The sequence below is a fragment of the Mustela erminea genome, chromosome X (assembly GCF_009829155.1).
Source record: "Mustela erminea isolate mMusErm1 chromosome X, mMusErm1.Pri, whole genome shotgun sequence".
NCBI lineage: Eukaryota > Metazoa > Chordata > Mammalia > Carnivora > Mustelidae > Mustela > Mustela erminea.
The window spans coordinates 93,173,501-93,193,063 of NC_045635.1; the positions used below are offsets into that span (position 1 = coordinate 93,173,501).

The window sequence follows — 19,563 nt, forward strand, 5'->3', positions numbered from 1 at the left end:
CCACCTCATAAGAAGAAAGATCAGAATAAAATACATTCAAACTGGTTCCACTTAGCATTAGGGAAAATTGACTAAATAGTTATGAGGCACAGCAACTTAGGAACTCAGGGCATTCAGAGAAGGGATGAATCAGCAGGCACTAGAGTCAGAAGGAAAGGCTACAGAGAATCCTTAAGTCAGAGAATCTCACTTCCTTCTCGGAGCCTTCCCTGATTGCCCAGGCCAGAGGTGATGCCTCCTCCTCAAGCCTGGACCACTTTGCTTCTTCCTTAAGGTACCCCTTAGAGCCTGACCTGTGTTATACTTACTTTTATGTAGAGCCTGTGACTTGGCTTTCTTACCCCAGTAAGCTTCTGAGGAGGAGGGACAATTTTGTAAGTTGTATGACATTTCATAGCCCATAGGGCTTTGCAGACATTTACTGTACTTGTTAAAGTGAGAAAGTTCTCTTCTCTGCTTTCCTGCTAAACTTCAGTGCTGAATATTCACTATCTAGTGGGCATTTCAAATTCCAAATTCCAAAGTTCCACATGGAACTTTCTCCCCCAAAGGCCCCCCCCACTTCTCTTTCACCTCATATTCTCTGTACCCACAAGGTATTTCTTTAGTACTAGTCATAATAGTCATAGATTAAATATCCATACAATTTCCTGTGTTTTGGATACTTTTAAAAGCACTTTATATGTATGAACCAACCCAGGATATATACCTATTTTATAGATGCGAAAAACTGATGCCCAGAGAGCTTAAATACTAATGATAACTGCAACAATGAACATTTGAATGCTCACTGTGTGTCAAGGCCTATAGTGAGTGCTCATTTGAGAGTAGTGAGCCCGGGATACACTTCCCTGGTTAGTGACCAAGAACCTGTCTCTGATGAGACAGTGGAAAATGGGGCAAAATCCCTTGGTTGGAGCAGAGGATCTGGGGGTGAAGGGTGGGCTCTTGAAAAGGAAACCAGGGGTGTGAGGCAGAGAAAAAAAGCCAGTAGCAGTGAGCTTTCAATGGTTCCTCTAGGGACAGGCAGTGGGGTCAGAGGAGAAAAATCTTTCCTAACTCCCACAATCCACTCTCTTCTGTGCCATGGAATCTGTTAGCAAGAGAAAGGTCAGTATACAACAAGTCAGTCCCACATTGAGTCACCTCACTGGTGATTTGCACATGATTTTAGACTGTTGGGTATGTATAAAGTGCAGTAGATGAGACTAGAAGAAAGATCACCTTGACCTATGTTTAACATTCAGAGCTTTGTTAAGCAGCTCAGGCCTGTTGTTCCCTGAAGTAGTTGGCACTGAGTTACCTTTGTGTGTTTTCTAAAACAGCATCTGACTTCAAGCTGGGGGCCTTATACTGTAAACACTTTTTCCTTTAGTACACTTGGAGGAAAAGAAAATCTGAAAGGTAAGAAGGACTCCCCCCCCACCACATCTCCTAGGGGAGAAGGCAAGGATGTGGAAGAAAAGTTGAGTTCCCAGCTATGGCAGACTCTGAGCTAAGAGTCTTTCTGGGAGGTTGGAAAAAGTCTACTGATCTTTCTAGAACCTTCCTCTGTTCCCTCAGTGAGTAGCTACACAATAGAATAGACCCAACTTTCATTGCCTCAGATGTCAGTTCTTCAAAAGAGTCCAGTTGTGTGTAAGGGTGTATTTTAAAAGCCAGCCAGCAAAAATGATCTGAGATAGAACAGGTTTTGTTGGCTTGTTTTGTAATTGCCAATCAAGCTGGGCTCTGCTGAGGAGAAAAATGCTCAGAAAGGAAATCAAGGGCAAGACAAAATTTTCCAAAGAGGGCAAAATGTGCAAAACCCCTTCCATCACTGCCATTACAATGAGCTTGCTAGGCCGTACTGTTATGAAGTGGTTCAGCTTTTTACCACAGCAGGAGAAATTTGAGACAAAGAACAGGTTTTTGGCAAGTAGCTTAGGCCCAGGTCATAATTCAAAGTGGCCTCTACATTTTACATGTTGTCTCTGTCTAAAACACTTTGATACTTACTTACTCAGAACATAATCCACAGTGAATTTTTTTTGAAAGAAGGGGATGCATTGCTTACCTAAGGATTATTACTGAGACATTTTGTACTCATCTGGCTGTTGCTGCAGTTATCTGGTACACTTAGTACCTGAACTAGTCTACCTATATCAACGGCAACAGAAGTTCGGAGTCATAAAATAAGTCAACTGGCAGTCATACCTCTAATTTCAAATTTGAGCCAAGGCTTACTAACTTGAACTAACTGAAGAAAGGTGAGGCTAGATGCTGAAAACTCGGTTTTAAATACATATTTAAAAAATACATATTTAAAAAACATACAAGTTTCCCATTCGCTTGTATATATATACACCAGTGGGAATTTCCTTAATGGGGTTTCCCAGTAGATGTTATAATCCTCCCTTGTTGGAGGTGATCGGCTCTGGAAGCGTTTAGTGCTGCGAAATTAAGTCCAGTGCGGTGGCTTATTTTAGCCATGGGATGGCAGCAGAGAGCAGTGGGAAGGCGCTTCCTACTTGCAAGAGGGGAATTCTAGAAGGAAAGAGGAGGCTGTCTTGGAAAACTCATCTGGGAGGGAGCAAGTGAACCAGCATGTCAGGCAAATTGAAGAGGAGAGCCTGGAAACTCACCAAAGCCAAATAAAAAGTCAGACGGGGTGTGATCAGGTCAGCTAATGGCCCATGGACTAGAACAATGGCAAAATATAATGAAAGCCAAAGAGGCAACCAATTCTGACAGCATTTAGTCTTTTGAGAGCTGGGTGTCCTGGGCATTTCCAAGCCTACTGCTGGGAGGATGCTACAGGTTCACAGATCCACAGTACTTACTCCAAAACCGTTGTGGCCAGATGTGTTATGGAATTCTAAATCTGTCAGATTTCAGAACAATAATAGGCCATCTGTACCATATATTAGGTAACACTCCCAGTGGGATTTAAGGCAGCATTCATAATTAGGGTTGCCAAATTTAGCAAATAAAAATGCAAGAAGTTTAGTTACATTTGAATTTCAGATCAACAGTAAATCATATTTTAGTATAAGTGTATCCCTTTATAATACTTGGGACATACTTATACTAAAGCACGATTCACTGTTGATCTGGAATTCACATGTAAACAGATGTCCGGTATTTTATCTAAAAATGCTACTATAGTCAAACACATTAATATCACAGCAGCGAAACCTGTGAATGCTTAGACTCAGTGGAATAAACAAAGACAATAAATTGCCCCACATCAGTTCATCTCATGTTTTGTCATCATAGGAGTTTTGATAGGAAATTTATAAACATTTTTTTTTGTTGTTGTTTTCAGGACTTGGTAGATTTTAGAATTGTGGACTTGTAACGCTCCAATTAATAAAAGAAAACAATGTAAAAATCTGTGGTGAGATGTGTTCATGCCTGCAGGGTATCCAGTTCTTAAGGGCCTGGGTCCTTCTTTTTTCTCAGGTTACAAGACTTGTGCAGGTATGGCAGATCCTGAAACAATGGGGCAAAAAAGGAGACTAAGTCAGGTGCACCCAAAAAATTTTCACATTTATAAGAAGGCTTGGCTGGAGGTTTCATGACCTGCTGTGAGCAGCCCACTTTGAAATCTTCAGCATGAAATCAGAATAAAGGGAATGGAGGAAACTTAACCCTTGAAAGAACACTTTTTGGAAACATGTATCTTGAACTCTGACTCTCTCTTGGCCTGTGATTTGTGGTGGGACTTGGAATGTGTCTTTGTGTTTGGGTCTTTATCCGTGCAATTGGTGGTCACCACCCACCTGGCCTTCCTCATAGGGCTTCCCTGACAATCAGATGGATCATGGGGGTGGGAAAATGCTTTGAAACATTCTCAACACCAAACAAAAGGAAGATGGTGTTCCTCATACATGTTCATTAGCTTATCAGTATTATGTAGGCTTTATACATGAAGACATTTCTAATAAGGTAGAGTGGTAGCATGGTCTCTGTAGTCAGACAGACAGATCTGAGGTTCAAATTGCAGCTCCATAACTTCCTGGCTGGGTGACCTTGTGCAAGTTGCTTAAGCTCTCTGACCCTCAGTTTCCCCATCTGAAAAATGAGGATTATACTAGTAACCCATGTTATAGGGTCATTTTTTAAAAAAATTTTTTAAATTTTTAAATTTTTTATTTTTTATTTTTTTTCATAGGGTCATTCTAAAGACTAAGAGGGTTAACTCAGTGCCTGGCAACAAGGAAAGAAATATTATTATTGTCATTCTCATTGTAGATTATTGTGGGAAATAGACCAAAAAATTTTAATAAATGCTAACTATTTTTTAAAATATTTTGTTTATTTGAGAAAGAGTGTGAGTGCATAAGCAGGGAGAGTGGCAGAGGTAGAGGGAGAAGCAAGCTCCCCACTGAGCAGGGAGCCTGATGTAGGACCCAATCCCAGAACCCTCGTATCATAACCTGAGCTGAAAGGCAGATGCTTAACTGACTGAGCCACCCAGGTGTCCCAAATGTTTTTTTCATCATTATGGCTCTCATTATTATGAGATGGAGAATCATTTATTCTTGGATAGACTCAAAGTGACTCTGTATGAGACTCAACACAGACCTCACCTAGACAGTACATCCAACTGTAGTTAGTACGGTCCTTGTTGTATAGTCAGATCCCATAAATAACTAGAACAAATTCCAGAATGAAAAACTGGATTATTACACAAGACACACTTCAGAGGAAGGGAGACAACTCCATAGATAAAGGAGGGAATTTCTCTTTGAGAAAGATTGGCAAGGCAGGATTGCAGGAAGCATGACTTTTGGGGGGAAGACTGGCAAGTGATAAGCTGAGGCATCTCAGGGGGTTCTTTAAAGCCAAGATGGAAGATTCCATAAGTATGGTTTTGGGTCCAAGCAAAAAGCTTATTCTGGGTGGCTTGCACTGGGTGATTGAAATTCAGGAGAATGGCTCAGAGAGACCATTGCAGGGTGGCTTAATGTCATCCAAGGACAGGATATTCTGCACTTCTCTGTCCTCTCAACCATCCCTCACACTCCTCTACCCTCCCCCCTACACACATATGTTCTCTCTCCCTCTCTTGGAGAAAACAGGGATCCTTAGTGCTTGGAGGGCTTCTACGAAGTCACTTTCTTTCTGCTTCCTGGCAGGGTTACTCTAAAGCCAGTTCAATTAAACCAGCAACATTTCCTGAGCCCCTTACTCTGCGCCAGGCCCTGTGCTGGGTCCTCAGGACACAGGCATGACTCCGGCAGCGAGAATCTCATCCTTGCAGGAAACACCTAACAAATAAAGACAAAATCCTGTTCCTGCCCTCCCATGATGGGGTTTCTGGGGCCTGACAAGTGCTGAAATGAGACTGGGAGACTTTCTCACTAATGACTCTAACAGGAACATATACTCCTAAAATAACAAGGTTTATGGAGCTGAAGGGCAGGAGAAGTAGCTGGAATCCTGAGTGAGTTATTTATTGCTGCTGAGTATCAAGGCCATTGGAGCCTTGGTGGCTCAATTTTAAAGACAGCAATACCTATCCTAACCTCTGACCTTTTTTCTTCCTTCTAGGGACCAGCCTAAGTGTGGGCTTTTATTATTAACTTACTGAGTATTTTACTAGGCTCCATTCCTTTAACTCTGAATTCTCACAATGACTTGACAGGGGAGGTATCATCACCATTTTACAGAGGAAGAAATGAAACACAGAGAGATGAAAAAACCTGCTTAGTAAGTGGTGAGAGCCAGGTCTTGAAGCCTGGTCCATCCAAGTACACTCCAGATACTCTGACCCAGGGCTCATCGAACTATAGCCTGGGCGCCACATCCAGCTAGTGACCTGTTCGTGTACATAAAGTTTACCTGGGATCTGGCCATACTAATTGGTTTACACATTAGCTGTGGCTGCTTCTGTGTTACAGTGGCAGAGCTGAGTGCAACAGAGACCCTAGGACCCATGATGCCTAAAATATTCACTAGTTGGCCCTCTATTAAAAAAAAAAAAACCACCACCAACAACACCCCCCCCCCAAAAAAAACAAACAGACAAACTTGCTGAGCCCTGGCTCTCCCCACTGTAATACACAGTCTCTAGTATGTAGACTTTAGAGTTAGAGCTGAGGTCAAACTTTGGCTTTGCCATTTATGAACAGTATGCCCTTGGACAAGTCCTTCTAAGTCTATGTGCCTCAGTTTCCATATCTGTAAAATGGGAATAATAATATTACCTATCTTCTAGGAATGTAGTCAGGATTGTTGTGAGGTGCTATGCATGGAAGTTTCTCACCACAGTGTCTGGATACCCAGCACAGGGTAAACTCTTAAAAAATGGCACCTGGGTGGCTTGGTTGTTTAACATCTGACTTTGGCTCAGGTCATGATTTTGGGGTCCTGGAATTGACTCCCTGTTGGGCTCCCTACTCAGTGGGGAGTTTGCTTCTCCCTCTCTCTCTACCCCTCTCCCTGCTCATGTTTGCGTTCTCTCTCTATCAGATAAATCAGTAAAATCTTTAAGAAAAGGGGAGTTAAATTATTTGGAGTAGTAATGAGTGAGTGTCACTTCAATATCAAATCTCTGCATTTGTTTTGTTCCTATTCTTGTTGTCTTTTCTAGGGCCTTTGGTTGCGGAATAAAACACTGAAGTTTGGGGCTGAAGGTAGAGAAGTGGGGAGCAGTAGTGCAGGGCAGTGAACACAGTGGTTTTGGCCTAGAGGTTGGTTGACAGCAGAGGATTTATTCTGGAATAAGCGGTTTAATGCTTTAAGCCTGAATAAGCATGAACTATATTATGTGACCAAAGTGTGTGTGTGTGTGTGTGTGTAAGAGAGAGAAAGAACAAGAGATAGAGGGATTACACCTCCAATTCTGTGGGTTTTTTTCTCACATCCTCAAAATCCCTCTCTGTGTTACACTTGAGTGACTGATTCCATTCTCTGAAAATTTTGCAATTTTCTTCAAGATTCCAGTGTGTGTGCTAACCTCCCCATCTCCAAGTTCCTGTAGCAACTATTAAAAAAAACTACTTTGGGATACATTCTGTTCTCAGTTATGCTTGGTTGGTCTCCCTGATTAGACTCCTAACTCCTGTAGAGCAGATACCATGGGCTCTATCTTCCAGGTTCAAGGAGAAGGAGTGGATTGCTACTATTAAACAATGAAAGGATGTGTTTGCGGGGTGTGTGTGTATGTGTGTTTCTGACCGGAGAGGTCTCTGATAGAGAAAGGAAAATGAGTTTCAGAAGCAAAGGTCATTGGAAGATAAGTGAAATGTTTCAATATTTCAGTATCCTCTTAAGCAACAGAACTAGAACATGAACTCGGGGGGGAAAAAAGGTCAGTAACCACACCAGGGGACCTTCTGCTGGGTGGCTACCATCTCTCAATTATATGGATGAAAGTTACCTTCAAATGATAGAAATTCCTACATTTGACAGGTAAGCTGTTGGGTGATGGCCTTTCTATTTCCGAGAGCCATCTTTTTCTGATGTCTCTGTGAAGGTCAACCCTTCACTCCCAAAGTGAGTTCCTTCATAAACAATTCACCACTTGCAAGTGGCAGAGAGGACATGGAACATAGATACGTTTTACCAAAGGAGGAAGGGATGAGCTCTCTTTCCCCTCTGGGGGAAGCCCCTGCCCTTCTTCTTTGGATGTCAGTTTTCACTTCTCATAATCTATATTTGGAGTCCCATGTCGGTTATTCAAATAGAACACATATTTCCTATCACTGACATAAACATCTTTCAAGCCAGTTCCCTTTTCTCTTGCCAGTCCAGGGTGGAAAGCCAGTGGCTCTGCAACTATGATTTGGAGCAGTTAAGACCCAACAGCCTGGGGCACCCGGGTGGCTCAGTCGGTTAGGTGGCTGCTTTTAGCTCAGGTCATGATCCCAGGGTCATGGAATTGAGCCCCACATTGGGCTCCCTGATCAGTGGAGAGCCTGTTTCTCCCTCTCCCTCTGTCTGCCGCTCTACTTGCTGCTCTGTCTACTCTGTCAAATAAATAAATAAATAAATAAAATATTTAAAAAAAAAAAAGACCCAACAGCCTATGGGAACAAGTGGATTCTCTCTCAAACTATCTTAGCTTCTGCATACTATAATTTCCAGATGATTCTGTGTCAGATGAGGGTCAAGGCCATAACTGGTCTATACTACCTGGGACTTCCCTAGGAATGTTTACTTGCCTTAACTGTGGTTGTCATATACTCTTTTGAAGAAATGAGATGCAAAACTGTAAACAACAGACTCAGAATTCCCAGTTTTTCAAGCATATGGTGGTTGGTTTTGTTTTGCTTTTCCCTTTCATTACAGCTCATATTATTACTGGTATCACACTGTGTAGTCATCATGCTCGAATACCCGGGAGCTTTGGTTGAATATCGGTCTTACGATTCAGTTCTATGAGACTTCCAGATTGCTGAGATGATTACCTATGTGTGCTCAGATGTGTGTTTCAGAATGATCAATCATGGCTGTGTGGAGGGTGAATTGGCAAAGGGGAGTGGCTGGAGGTGAGGGGTTGATTAGGAGTCCGTTGTAACTTTCCAAGTAAGAGGTAACAGGGCCTGAGTTAGAGCAATGAGAGTAGAAATGAGACTGCGGTAATGGAGATATTTTGGAGGTGGAGCTGACAGTATTTGGGAATGGATTGCATGAAAGGGTGGAAAGTAAAGGGGAGCCGAGGAGACCTCTGCTATTACATGAGACAATGGAACATGCTGAGGACTGGGTTTGGGACAGATACTGATGAGTTCATGTTAGGTATGGTGACTTGCAGTCTGGCTTTGTCTGCTATCAAGGGAATGTCCGGAACATGGGACTCTCAGAAATAAAACCAACTAAGTCCTGGGCAGACCAGGACAAGTTCATTGCACTAAGTTCAGGACACGTTGGATTTGAGGTGTTTGCAGACAGTGTCCAGGAGGTGGTTGGGCATGTGCGAGTGGCATTAGAAAGGACACCAGAGTCAGAGGTATAGTTTGGGAAGTTGTTTGTAACAGAAAATGGGTGAGCCCACAGGAGTGGGTAGGATATCTAAGGGAGAACACACGGCATGAGATTATTATACCTACCTCTTATCCCCTGTGGAACTCTAGATCCTTGTGAATGTGAATGAATGAATCAAATAATTAACGAAGAGTAAGAGGTGACTGAGAACGAGACAGCAGGCCACATTTTGAGGCACACCTACCTATACAGGTGGGTTGTGGAAAGAAATCCAAGACTGAGCCACAAGAGGAGAAAAGAGAGCCAGAACAGATGACAGTGTCAAAAAAGTCAAAGGAGGAAGAGAATTTCAGAAGCATGTGGGTTAGGAAGATTAATATTGAGGATAGGCAGTTGGCTCAGGTAATTAATATGTCACTGACCACCTACAAAAGAACATTTTCTGTGGCATCCTAGAGTCTGTGGCATCCTGAAATCAGATTATAAGATGCTGGTGAAATAGCAAAAGAAAAGAAAGGAAGTATGGGTAGCAGAGATTCATCTTTCTTTCACAATGAGGGGAAAAGAAAGAGTAGTTTTCTCCTTTAAATACCAGCTCAAGGCTCAGCTCTTCTTAAGGTTCCCTGAACAATTGCCATGCCTGCTGTTCTACCCCTTTTCAAAGATCCTACAGCACGAGGGGTTCTGTAGGAAAAGCATATTAGCTATGTGTGATATACTTCTTTATTTTCTGGTAACTTCTAGTGTGCTTGTTTGGTCTTCCTATTAAACTCTAAGCTTCCTGAGGGGCAGAGACCACAGCTTAGATCTACCATTGTGCCAACAAGAAAGGCCTTCAAGAATATTTGCTTGTTGTTAGGATGGGAAGGATGGAAAGATTCTCCAATTCACATTTTCTCAACTTCCACAGTGTTCGCATTTGGGGCTGGATAAGTCTTTGTTTTGGGAGACTGTCCTGGGCACTGTTTGGTGTTCGGTCGTATTCCTGGCCTCTACCCACTAGTTGCCAGTGGCACTTCCCTATCACCCTCCTATAGTTGTGACAACTGAAAATATTCCTAGACATTACCAAATGTTTTCCCGTGTGTGTGTGCACGCACGCATGCGTGTGCGCACACACACACACATGCACACATGCAGGCACAGGAATCAACTTAGTTGACACCCACTGCCTAGGTGACTGGAGCCTAGCTTAGTTGCCCCCTTGTCCATCAGCAGGGGCAGTCCAAAGCCATTTCCCATTGAGAAACATGGGTGTCCAGTTCACAGTCTTCACAAAGGGATGTATAACCTTCCCTGGTTACTTGCTTTCAGTTCTGAGACCCTTATACTCATTTCTTTCTCTCCCTCTCCCTGGAGTGCGTTAATGCCTCAGTACTTGCACTTAAACACAAAGTGCTGAAATAATGCCAACATGCTTCCCTTATGATCCCGAATACCAAAGCAGAGCCACAGAGACATCTAATTACAGCAGTGGTTTGTAATGTTTCTACAACTGTAAGGAAAGCATTTATTAATTTTTCACAAAGTGTAACTAGTAGTTAATAATGCTTTTCTTTTCAAAGTATCTCTCAAATATTATATTATAACTCTGTTGGTACCCTCCTCAGAGATTGGCCAGAGGGTGGGGAAATTGGAGAAAGAGAAAATGTATGAAATAGATGTACAGAACATTCCAGTGCCTGAGCAGAGCGGAGAACCCAGGAGTTCTGGGCTCTCATTCTTTAGGTTAAACCTGAAGTGTCTTCCTGACATTTTAAAAAACCACTATCTTTATTTATTTGAGAGAGAGGCAGAGGGAGAAGGAGAGAGAGAATCCAAAGCAGACTCCACATTCAGCATGAAACCTGATGCTGGGCTCAATCTTATGACCCTGAGATCATGACCTGATCTGAAATCAAGAGTCAGATGCTTAACTGATTGAGCCACCCAGGCACCCCTCTTCCTGACGTTTTCATGTATCATCCCAGTGGGGCTTGTGGTTCCTAAAAGACATTTCATTGGGTTGAGCTGGGCTGTGGGTGAGAATAAAAAAACCACTCTGATATCTTGCCTTGTTCTACCACCATCTTCCAGACTTCTGAGGTTCCTTGGTAGTGCCCCATGAATCCTCCTACTGCTGCTCTATGGAAAAGTCTAATAAGCCAGTCAGGACACCTTTATTGGTATAAATACCCTTAAGATACCAAAAAGTGATGTGGATAAAAGGAGTAAGTTTGCACAATGCGTAGCTCTTTCTTCCTGGTTCTTAATGGAGCATGTTAATTTATTGAACTAAGAATTTTCTGTATATTCTTGGATTTTAGCCCCATGACAGCTCTGTGGAATAGGTATTATTAGTATCTGGCCTCTTTTCATGCCAAAGGCATATGGCTACAAAGTTGTAGAGTTGTGATTCCAGCCCATTCTATATAACTCCAAAGTTTATATTTTTATCCACTATGCTAATGGGATTCATTTATCTGGTCCGCTTCTTGTCCTTTTTTTTTTTTTTCCAAATGAGTAAGCTATTCCATTTTATGAAAGGAAGAACCGTGGACCAGAAATTATAAATGAATTGCCCAGGATGACATGGTGATGCTGGTGGTGATGATAGGGGTAGGAGTGGAAGAAGCTAGAAAACACATTTTCTTCCTTTTATTGTGTGAGCTTTTTTCCCTTACTGCATTATTTCTAGTTTAGAAGACAAGACACCTCTCATTCTAGGCAACAGTGAAAGGACTAGAAAAAGAAGTCTGCAGTTAATTATGTGTTATTGAATTTCTGAATTCTGTGATACTGACAAATCAGATGATGGAGCCATTTTCTTTCCCAAAGATATTGGAGGTCATTAGCTATAGTTAGCCTGCCAATAGGCTTTGAGTGGGGAGTACATTGTATCCCTTCAGGATCTCCCAGGAAGATTGAAGAATATATTGAATATATAAAATAGAAGAAAATATTGAAAGAATATATACTACACACTTTGACCAGGGAGCTGGTCTAGAGAATCTGGCTGCCACAAAAGAAGTTTTCTATAACATTATTAAGTTGCTTCTGAGTCACTTAGAGGACCAAGAAGGAGGAGAAATGCAGAACCAATTGGCATCTTCCAGGATTTAACTGAGTGATGCTTCCAAGTCTAGAATAACCTTGGGAAGTCCTTGACCCTGAAGCAGGTTGTCTTCCTATTGTCAGCTGGAATTCCCTTGTGTAATAAACTCCCTTTCATCATCAGGTCAAGGTGAATAAATCAGAGGGATGGGACTGGTCTCTTGTTTCCAAGAGACTTAATTTTATTTTTGTTTGATATAGATAGCATATTTACATGCAAGAATGATCTGTTTTGTTGGCAGAATGTGGGCTATTTAGCATTATCATTTCTAAAAACCCTAGGAATTACTGTAAATCCCTCAGATTTTTGTTACATTCAATAATCACAGGCCTTCTGGTTATTCCTACCCTTTCTCAGTAACTTACAAATCTTCATAAAGTATCCTTTTTCATTTGTTTGCCTCTGACCTCTTTTTCATTTGTTGCCTCTGACCTCCCCTCTGTGGTCATAGCCCAGAGATTTTATACAATTGTAACCATCATTTTATTTTCGGCCATTGTCCATGCCACACCCCTTGAAGCTTATCACCAGATTTTCACTGCCCCCGTCCCATAAAAACCATATCCCTGCCTGCCCCATCATCCAGAAGCAGGCAGAACTGAAGAAGGACTAGGCTGGTGATGAGCGGCTTTAATAGAGGAATTTGAAGATCCTTAAGCCTCTTTCCTTTGTTTCCTGAGATTTCTAAGGCCAGACATCAGTCCTGGAGTGTGGTGACCCTGGAAAGCTCTTCGGCTCTGGAGTAGGTCAGTTCTGGGCTGGAATCCTGTCTCTGCCGCTTACAGCCAGGTGATCTTTAGCAAATCTCTTTTTCTTTCTTTTTAAAGTGAGGATGATATTCATTTGTTGCTGCTGTTTTTCTGAGCAGCTGGCCATTTGCCCCTGAATTCCTACACCTATTCTTTCATTTTGAGTTGTGCCCATTGCTTTTGACTTTGCCCTGTGATTTCGTAGATTATTTTAAAAGTTTTTAAAAGATTTTATATATTTACCTGACACAGAGAGAGAGAGAGAGAGTGAGAGAGCGCACAGTTAGGTAGAGCAGCAGGCAGAGAGGAGGGAGAAGCAGACTCTCTCCTATGAGCAGGGAGTCAGACATGGTGCTCAATCTCAGGACCCTGGAATCGTGACCTGAGCCAAAGGCAGATGCCTAACCAATTGAGCCATCCAGGCATCCCCGTAGATTGTTTTAATTTAGGCTTCAACTAAAGGCTGTGCAGACCTTCCCTTGGTTTTGTCTGTAGAATGAAAACCCCAGGAGGGCCAGAGCTGTGGTTATTTGTGCTTACCATCATATCGCCAGGCCCTAGGACCATATTTGGAACAAAGCAGGTGAACAATACATTTTAATGGGATGAATGAATGAATGAATGTACAGATTTCCTGATCTGGTGCCCAGATCAGTTCCTTTGACCTGCTACTACACACAGCCTAATGTAAGAAATGATTATATCATACAAGAACAGGCCCTATTCAGGCACTATCCTTTGAGGAGGGCTATTTGCCCACTTTGCCCAGAAAAGTACCCACAAATTTCAATCAGTTCATTCAGGGTTGATCCTGATTCATCCTGTACTTGAAGGGGTTAATAGGACTCTACAGGCTTATTTAAGTTGATAAGGATGATGAAAATGATTAGTGGATCCAAAATAGACAAATGCTCTGGGTTCAGCCTTATGAAGCTTATACTCCTTTTACTGCAGTTATGGTATGTTAGCTATCTTTCTTCTTCTTCTTCCTTTCCTCTTCTTTCTCCTCCTCCCCTCCCCCTCCTCCCCTCCCCCTCCTCCCCTCCCCCTCCTTTACCACCACCTCCTCCTCCCTTTCTCCTCCTCCTCCTCCTTCTTCTGATGGGGGGGCGGGCAGGAGTGGGGGAGGGACAGCCAATGTGGGGCTCTGTCTCACAGCCCTGCAACCATGACCTCAGCCAAAATCAAGAGCCAGACACTTAACTGACTGAGCCACCCAGGCACCCTGCTATCTTTCTTTTTAATTCCCAATTCTACATTATGGGCAAAAGCTGTAGCTCTATCTCCTGCCCTTGGGAAGCTATTCTTCTAGTTCTGTTATAAACTTGTTACAAAATGCAGGTGTCCTGGAAGCAGTGAGGCTAGACGTAGCTTATTTCCTGTTGCAGTTGGATAAGGTGGGATTATGTCCATTCCTTTTTATGACCCAGAGGGCTGCCTGAAACTGCAGGGTAACTGAGGTAATAGCACATGTAAACTAGGGGAGGTGAGGGCTAAAAGAGTTTTTGATTGAGGTTACTCTTAATAAAGAAGCCTTAGGCGTATACAGTCCTATTAACTGCAATTTAGCCAAGGCCTAAGCAGTGGTTAATTAAGGCAAACCCAGGGTCTATCCAGGAGCATAGTCTAGATAAGGCCTAGCTGGTGCTGAAACCCAATGAAGCGATGGCCCTGGCATAATTAGGCCTGGCCAGGGCACAGCCAGGTTCAAGGCCTAGTTAAGGCCTAGTCATCCCTGTTGAGGGCTAGTCAGCCCAGTTAAGATGTAACCAGAGCCTAAGCCTACTTATGGCTTAGTTGCCCAGTTAAAGTCTAGATAACACAGTTAAGGCCTTGCCAGGGCCTAAACATAGTTAAGGTCTAGTCAGAGTCTGGTTAAGACGTATCCAGGGCCCTAAATGTAGTTAATGACTAGTCAGAGTACAGTTAGACTCAGCCAAAGCAGGTGTAGCATCTATCAGAGTTTTCTTAAGGTTCCGCCGGTCCTAAGCTTAGTATATGTTTAGTCAGAGACCAGTTAAGGCCAAAATCTCCTTAAGTTTTAGTCAGAAACTATTTAAGGTGGATGCACGACCTATACTTATAAAACCTAGTCAGAGCCCAGTTAAGGCCTAGCCAGAGTCTTGCTAAAACATTTCAAGGCCTATGCCTATTTAAAAGCTAACCAACATGGTTAAAATCTCATCAGAGTATTTTAAGGACTAGCCAAGTCCTAAGCCTAGTTTATGTTTAATCAGAGACCAGTTAGGGCCAAAATCTACTTAAGTTTCAGTCAGAAACTTGACTGAACTACTTGAGGTAGGTCTAGGATCTAAGCTTGTTAAATTCTAGTCAGAGTCTGGTTAAGCTCTGGCCAATATCTAGTTAAGGTATGGCTAGGGCCTAGACTTGTTAAAAGCTAACCAACATGGTTTAGATCTCATCAGGGTTAGGGTTAGGGTCCAGGGCCTAAGCTTATTCAAAGCTAGTCAGAACCTAGTTAAGGCTTGGCTAGAGTCTTGTTAAGGTATTCCCAGAACCTTAACCTAGTTAAAAGCTAGTCAGCCCAACTGAGGCCTAACTGGGTGTAAAGCCTAGTTTAGGCCTAGTCAGAGCCTAGTGGAAGTCTAGCCAGAACCTAAGAGTCTAGTTAATGTATAGCAAGGGCCTGAGACTAGTTAAGGGATAGTTTGTCCAATTAAGACCTAGTTAGTTAATTTAAGACCCAGCTAGGGCCAAAGCCCTGTTAAGGCTTCATCAGCCCAGTTAAGGCATAGTCAGGGCTCAGCTGAGGCTTAGTCAGAGTTCAGTTCAGGCCTAGTCAGAGCCTGAGACTGGTTAAAGCTTATCTAGTTCATGTAAGGTCTAACCAGGGTCTAAACATAGTTTGGGCCTAGCTAGAACCTATTTAAGCCCTAGCCAGGGTCAAAATGTAGTTAAGGTATAGTAGGAGTCTCAATAAGTCTTAGCTGTAGCCTAAATCTAGAGGACCCATAGTCAGAATCTAGTTAGGAGATATCAGGGTTCTAAGCCCAGTTAAGACTTAATCAACCCAGTTAAAGCCTAATAAGCTCAGCTGAGTCCTGGTCAGGGCCTAAGACTAGTTAAGGTCTATTTGAATCCCAGTTAAAGTCTAACCATGGACTAAGCCTAGCCAGGACCCTAGGTCTAGAGAAGGCATAGATAGCGAGTCTCATTTAAGGTGTAACAAGGACCCAAATCTGTTTAAGGTCTATGTAGCCCAATTAAGGCCCAGAAGGGGCTAAACTTAGTTATGCCCTAGTCAGAGTATGGTTAAGTCCTAGCCAGAGCCTAATACCAGTTAATGCCTGGTTAAAACCTAGTTAAGGTGAAGCCAGGGCCTTACCTCTAGTTAAGTCCTCACATCTAGTTAAAGCTTCATCATCCCGTTAAGGCCTATTTAGGCCCTTCACTTTGTTAAGGGCTAGTCAAGACTAGGCTAACCAGCTTATTCCAGTTTGCCCAAGACTTTCCATATTTAGCACTGAAAGTTCTGGGTCCTGGAGAATCCCTTGGTCCCTGGCAAACCAGACTGACTAGACACTCTAGTCAAGGCCTTTTAAAGAAAAGTTTTCTTTGCCTTGGAGCTTAAAAAGCACACTTACAGTCTATAGTTTCATTTATAGTTTATGAAACACATTTTCAACATTATTTCATTGGATTATTATATCTATTTGAGATACGTGTTACCATCCTCCCTGATGTGCAGATGAATAAACTCAGGTTTAGAGAGAAGTGCCTTCCTTAATGCCATATGGTCAGTGTCAAAGGTAGAATTTAAACCAAAATTCACAATGTTTGAATTCAAAAGCCATGCCATTATTTTTTAAGCTACAGTAAAGGGGCCTCTTTCCACAATTAAAAGTTGTCGAAATTATATAAGTAATACTTGCTCAAGGTCTTACCATCACCCTATTTTCAGACCGGGAAAAGTGTTACGGCATACTTAAGCGACCTGCTGAAGGTAAGAAAACTTTTCAACCTAAACTCAGGTTTCTTTGTCTCCAAATCCCTTATTTTTCCCCTTTAAAGAGAATCTCTTCCCTCCATCTTGCCTACTTGCTCAGTGTCATATACTTCAGTACACGTCTGTGTAGCTGAGACTATTTCTGTGTCTGTAGATTTCAGAGCTGTTTCCATGCATACGTTATCTGAAGTCCATTAGGCATTTGGTAGACTGCACTGGCGTTGAAACTTCTGTTTGCAGCCTGAGGTTTATCTACTGGCCTGATGCTCGTTGTCTGATTAGGGGAAGTTTGTTGAGCCTGGCAGCAGAGCTGACTTGATACTAGAGTCAAACCTCAACCACTTGATTTTCTGTGATCAAAGGATGAAGACATTGAAGACAAACCTGGTCTCCTTAGGAATTCTCGGGAGAGTTACTGGATACATCCATGTTATAATGACATTTTGGGGACCAGGGAAAGAAATCAGGCCTCCCTCTCTGTTACTTTGGATTCCATTGCCAGAAGGCACTGAGAACTTGGCTTGCCTTTTCCTGGCTGTGCCATTTCTTTTGCCTCCTGTAAGCTTACCAGGGGTGACAGGTGTCTCTGTTAAAAAGCCTGTATGTAAATATAGCTATATCTTCCACTATGTTATCCCGAGGATAAAATAGTTGCCACCCCTGCAGAATGTAGCAGCTTCTGGATTGGATGCCAATGGTAGCAATGTGCCAAGCATGAAGTATCCTGTTCCCCTTACCCCTGCCAAATAAACACCAGCTTCCTCTTCTGTGGTACATTTAAAGGGACAGCCTCCACTCTGCTCATATGGCAGTGATAGAGGGGGAGAGCTTACAGCATGGATGATCAGTGGCTCAAGTGGTGGCACAGTGGAGGAGACCATTAGGATGCACTTTAGGTAGTGCCTTCTTGGACTGCAATTTCCTGCTTTTTGCTGTTAGGTTGCTTTGGGGAACTGTTTGGTTCACTGTGTAATACAAGAGGAAGACAGAGCTGGTTGGGAAGAGGCGAATGATTTATTCCACTGAGCAGCTGGTAGATTCAAGCGTTGCTTTCTTTCTTGGAGAGGACGCCATGTGGGAATAACATTATTTTCTCTGACACGCACATGGTGACTCCCTGCATAAGCTTTAGATGACTTCATGTGTTTGTATTTCCATGAGCTGGTGAAGAACATTCAGCTTCAAGGCATTGGGTTAATGGCTTAAGCAGACCATATCTCTGTCCTAACAAAAGATATGGAAGGCCTTGGCTTGAGGCCTGGGGGCCTTGCTGTACAATGTCGGGGGCTATGGAAAAAGAGCACAGAACTAGTCTTCTGGTTCTACTACATTCCAGCTATGTGACTCTGGATAGATCATTTTGCCTCTCTGGGTGTCAGTTTTCCTAAATGTAAGATGAAGATGATGTAAATGAACTCTGTGTTGCCGTGTCCACAGTATATGGTAACTGTGAAGATCAAATGAGATACAATATGAAAACAGTAGAAAAAGTATAAAGTCTTATAAAAAAATGTGAGGAATTATTAGTTGTATTATTCATTCAACAAATAGTTATTGAGTACCCACTGTGCATGCTTAAATGAAACAGAGATCACTATCTTGTTGTTTACCTTCTGAAGGGGGGAGCCATAACACAAATAGTAATCATAATAAATAAGTAAACTATACAATATATATAGAAGGTGACCAGTTCTAAGAAAAAGGAAAAGGTAGAGCAGAATAGATAAGGAATAAGGAAGGCTCAGGAGTGCCAGGTGGGGAGGGGGAAGTTAAGTTTTTAAAAGGATGGTACGTGTAGCTCTCATTGAGAAGGACAGATGTAAGCAAAGAGTTTGAAGGAGGTGAGGAGTTTAGCCATTCAGATATTGAGCAAAGAACATTCCAGGCAGAAGTAATAGCCAGTGTAAAGGGCGTACAGAGGAAGTGTTCCTGGTGAGTTTGGGGAATGGCAAAGTGGCCAGAGTGGCTGGAATGGAGGGAGGGGTAAAGAAGTAGGAATGAAGTTAGAGACTATATTGTGGAGGGCCATGTAGGCCATTATGAGGATCTGGGCTTTACTCTGAAGGGCATGCAGAACTATTAGAGGAGGAGATATGGTCTGACTTACATGTTATTTTATTTTATTATTTTATTTTTGAGAGAGAGCGCTTGCAGGGGGAGCAGAGGGAGAAGGAGAGAGAGAAATTTAAGTAGGCTCCACACCCAGTACAGAGCCCAACTCAGGGTTCAATCTTATGACCCTGGGCCGAAATCAATACTTGGATGCTTAATTCTGACTTACATTTTAAAGGGCTCACTTGGGCCATTGTATTGAGAAGACACTGGGGTGAGGCAAAGGGAATCCTGTGAGGAGGCTGTTGAAATAATCAGGGTGAGAAGTAGATGCTGGTGGCTCACAATGACAAGTTATTAGTTTTGAATGTATTTTGAAGGCAGAGCCAAAAGGATATTGGCTGTGGATTGTGAAAAGAAAAGAGTCAAAGATAAACTCAAGATTTTTTTTTGCCTGAGTAGTGAGAAAGATAGAGTTGTCATCTACCGAGCTGGAGAAGGGTATAGGTAGAGTAAGTTTTGGAGGGTAGACCAAGGATCCAGTTTGGGATATACTGAGTTTCAGATATCACAGGTCAGCATGAAGGCAATTAGATAAGCAAGGGTGAAACTCTGGAGGAAGGTCTGAACTAGCTAAATAAACTAGGGAGTCATCTGTGTTATAGGCATTATTTTCAGCCTGCAGAAGATCACTAAGGAAGTAATTATAGGTGGAACAGAGGAGGACCTGGGGAGTGATCAACCATGTCAAGTGTGGAGGCCACTGGGGACTTGGGCAAGGGTAT

At 42.6% G+C, this 19,563-nt stretch overlaps 2 protein-coding genes across 4 annotated transcripts in view; one reads left to right on the top strand and one right to left on the bottom strand.

The window, feature by feature from the left end:
• Positions 1 to 19,563, bottom strand: part of TRPC5 (transient receptor potential cation channel subfamily C member 5) — a 255,505-nt gene that overhangs the window by 62,817 nt on the left and 173,125 nt on the right. The gene's annotated exons all lie outside the window — the stretch shown is intronic.
• TRPC5OS (TRPC5 opposite strand) overlaps positions 1 to 19,563 on the top strand; it is a 55,882-nt gene that overhangs the window by 21,005 nt on the left and 15,314 nt on the right. Inside the window, exon 1 of one of the 3 annotated variants that reach the window (XM_032331229.1) lies at positions 12,609 to 12,799. The exons of 1 other annotated variant lie outside the window; for it this stretch is intronic. The gene's annotated coding sequence lies outside the window, so the exon portion shown is untranslated. Of the gene's footprint in view, positions 1 to 12,608; positions 12,800 to 19,563 lie in introns of those variants that run through there. One more of the 3 variants, XM_032331228.1, reaches the window with a different exon arrangement.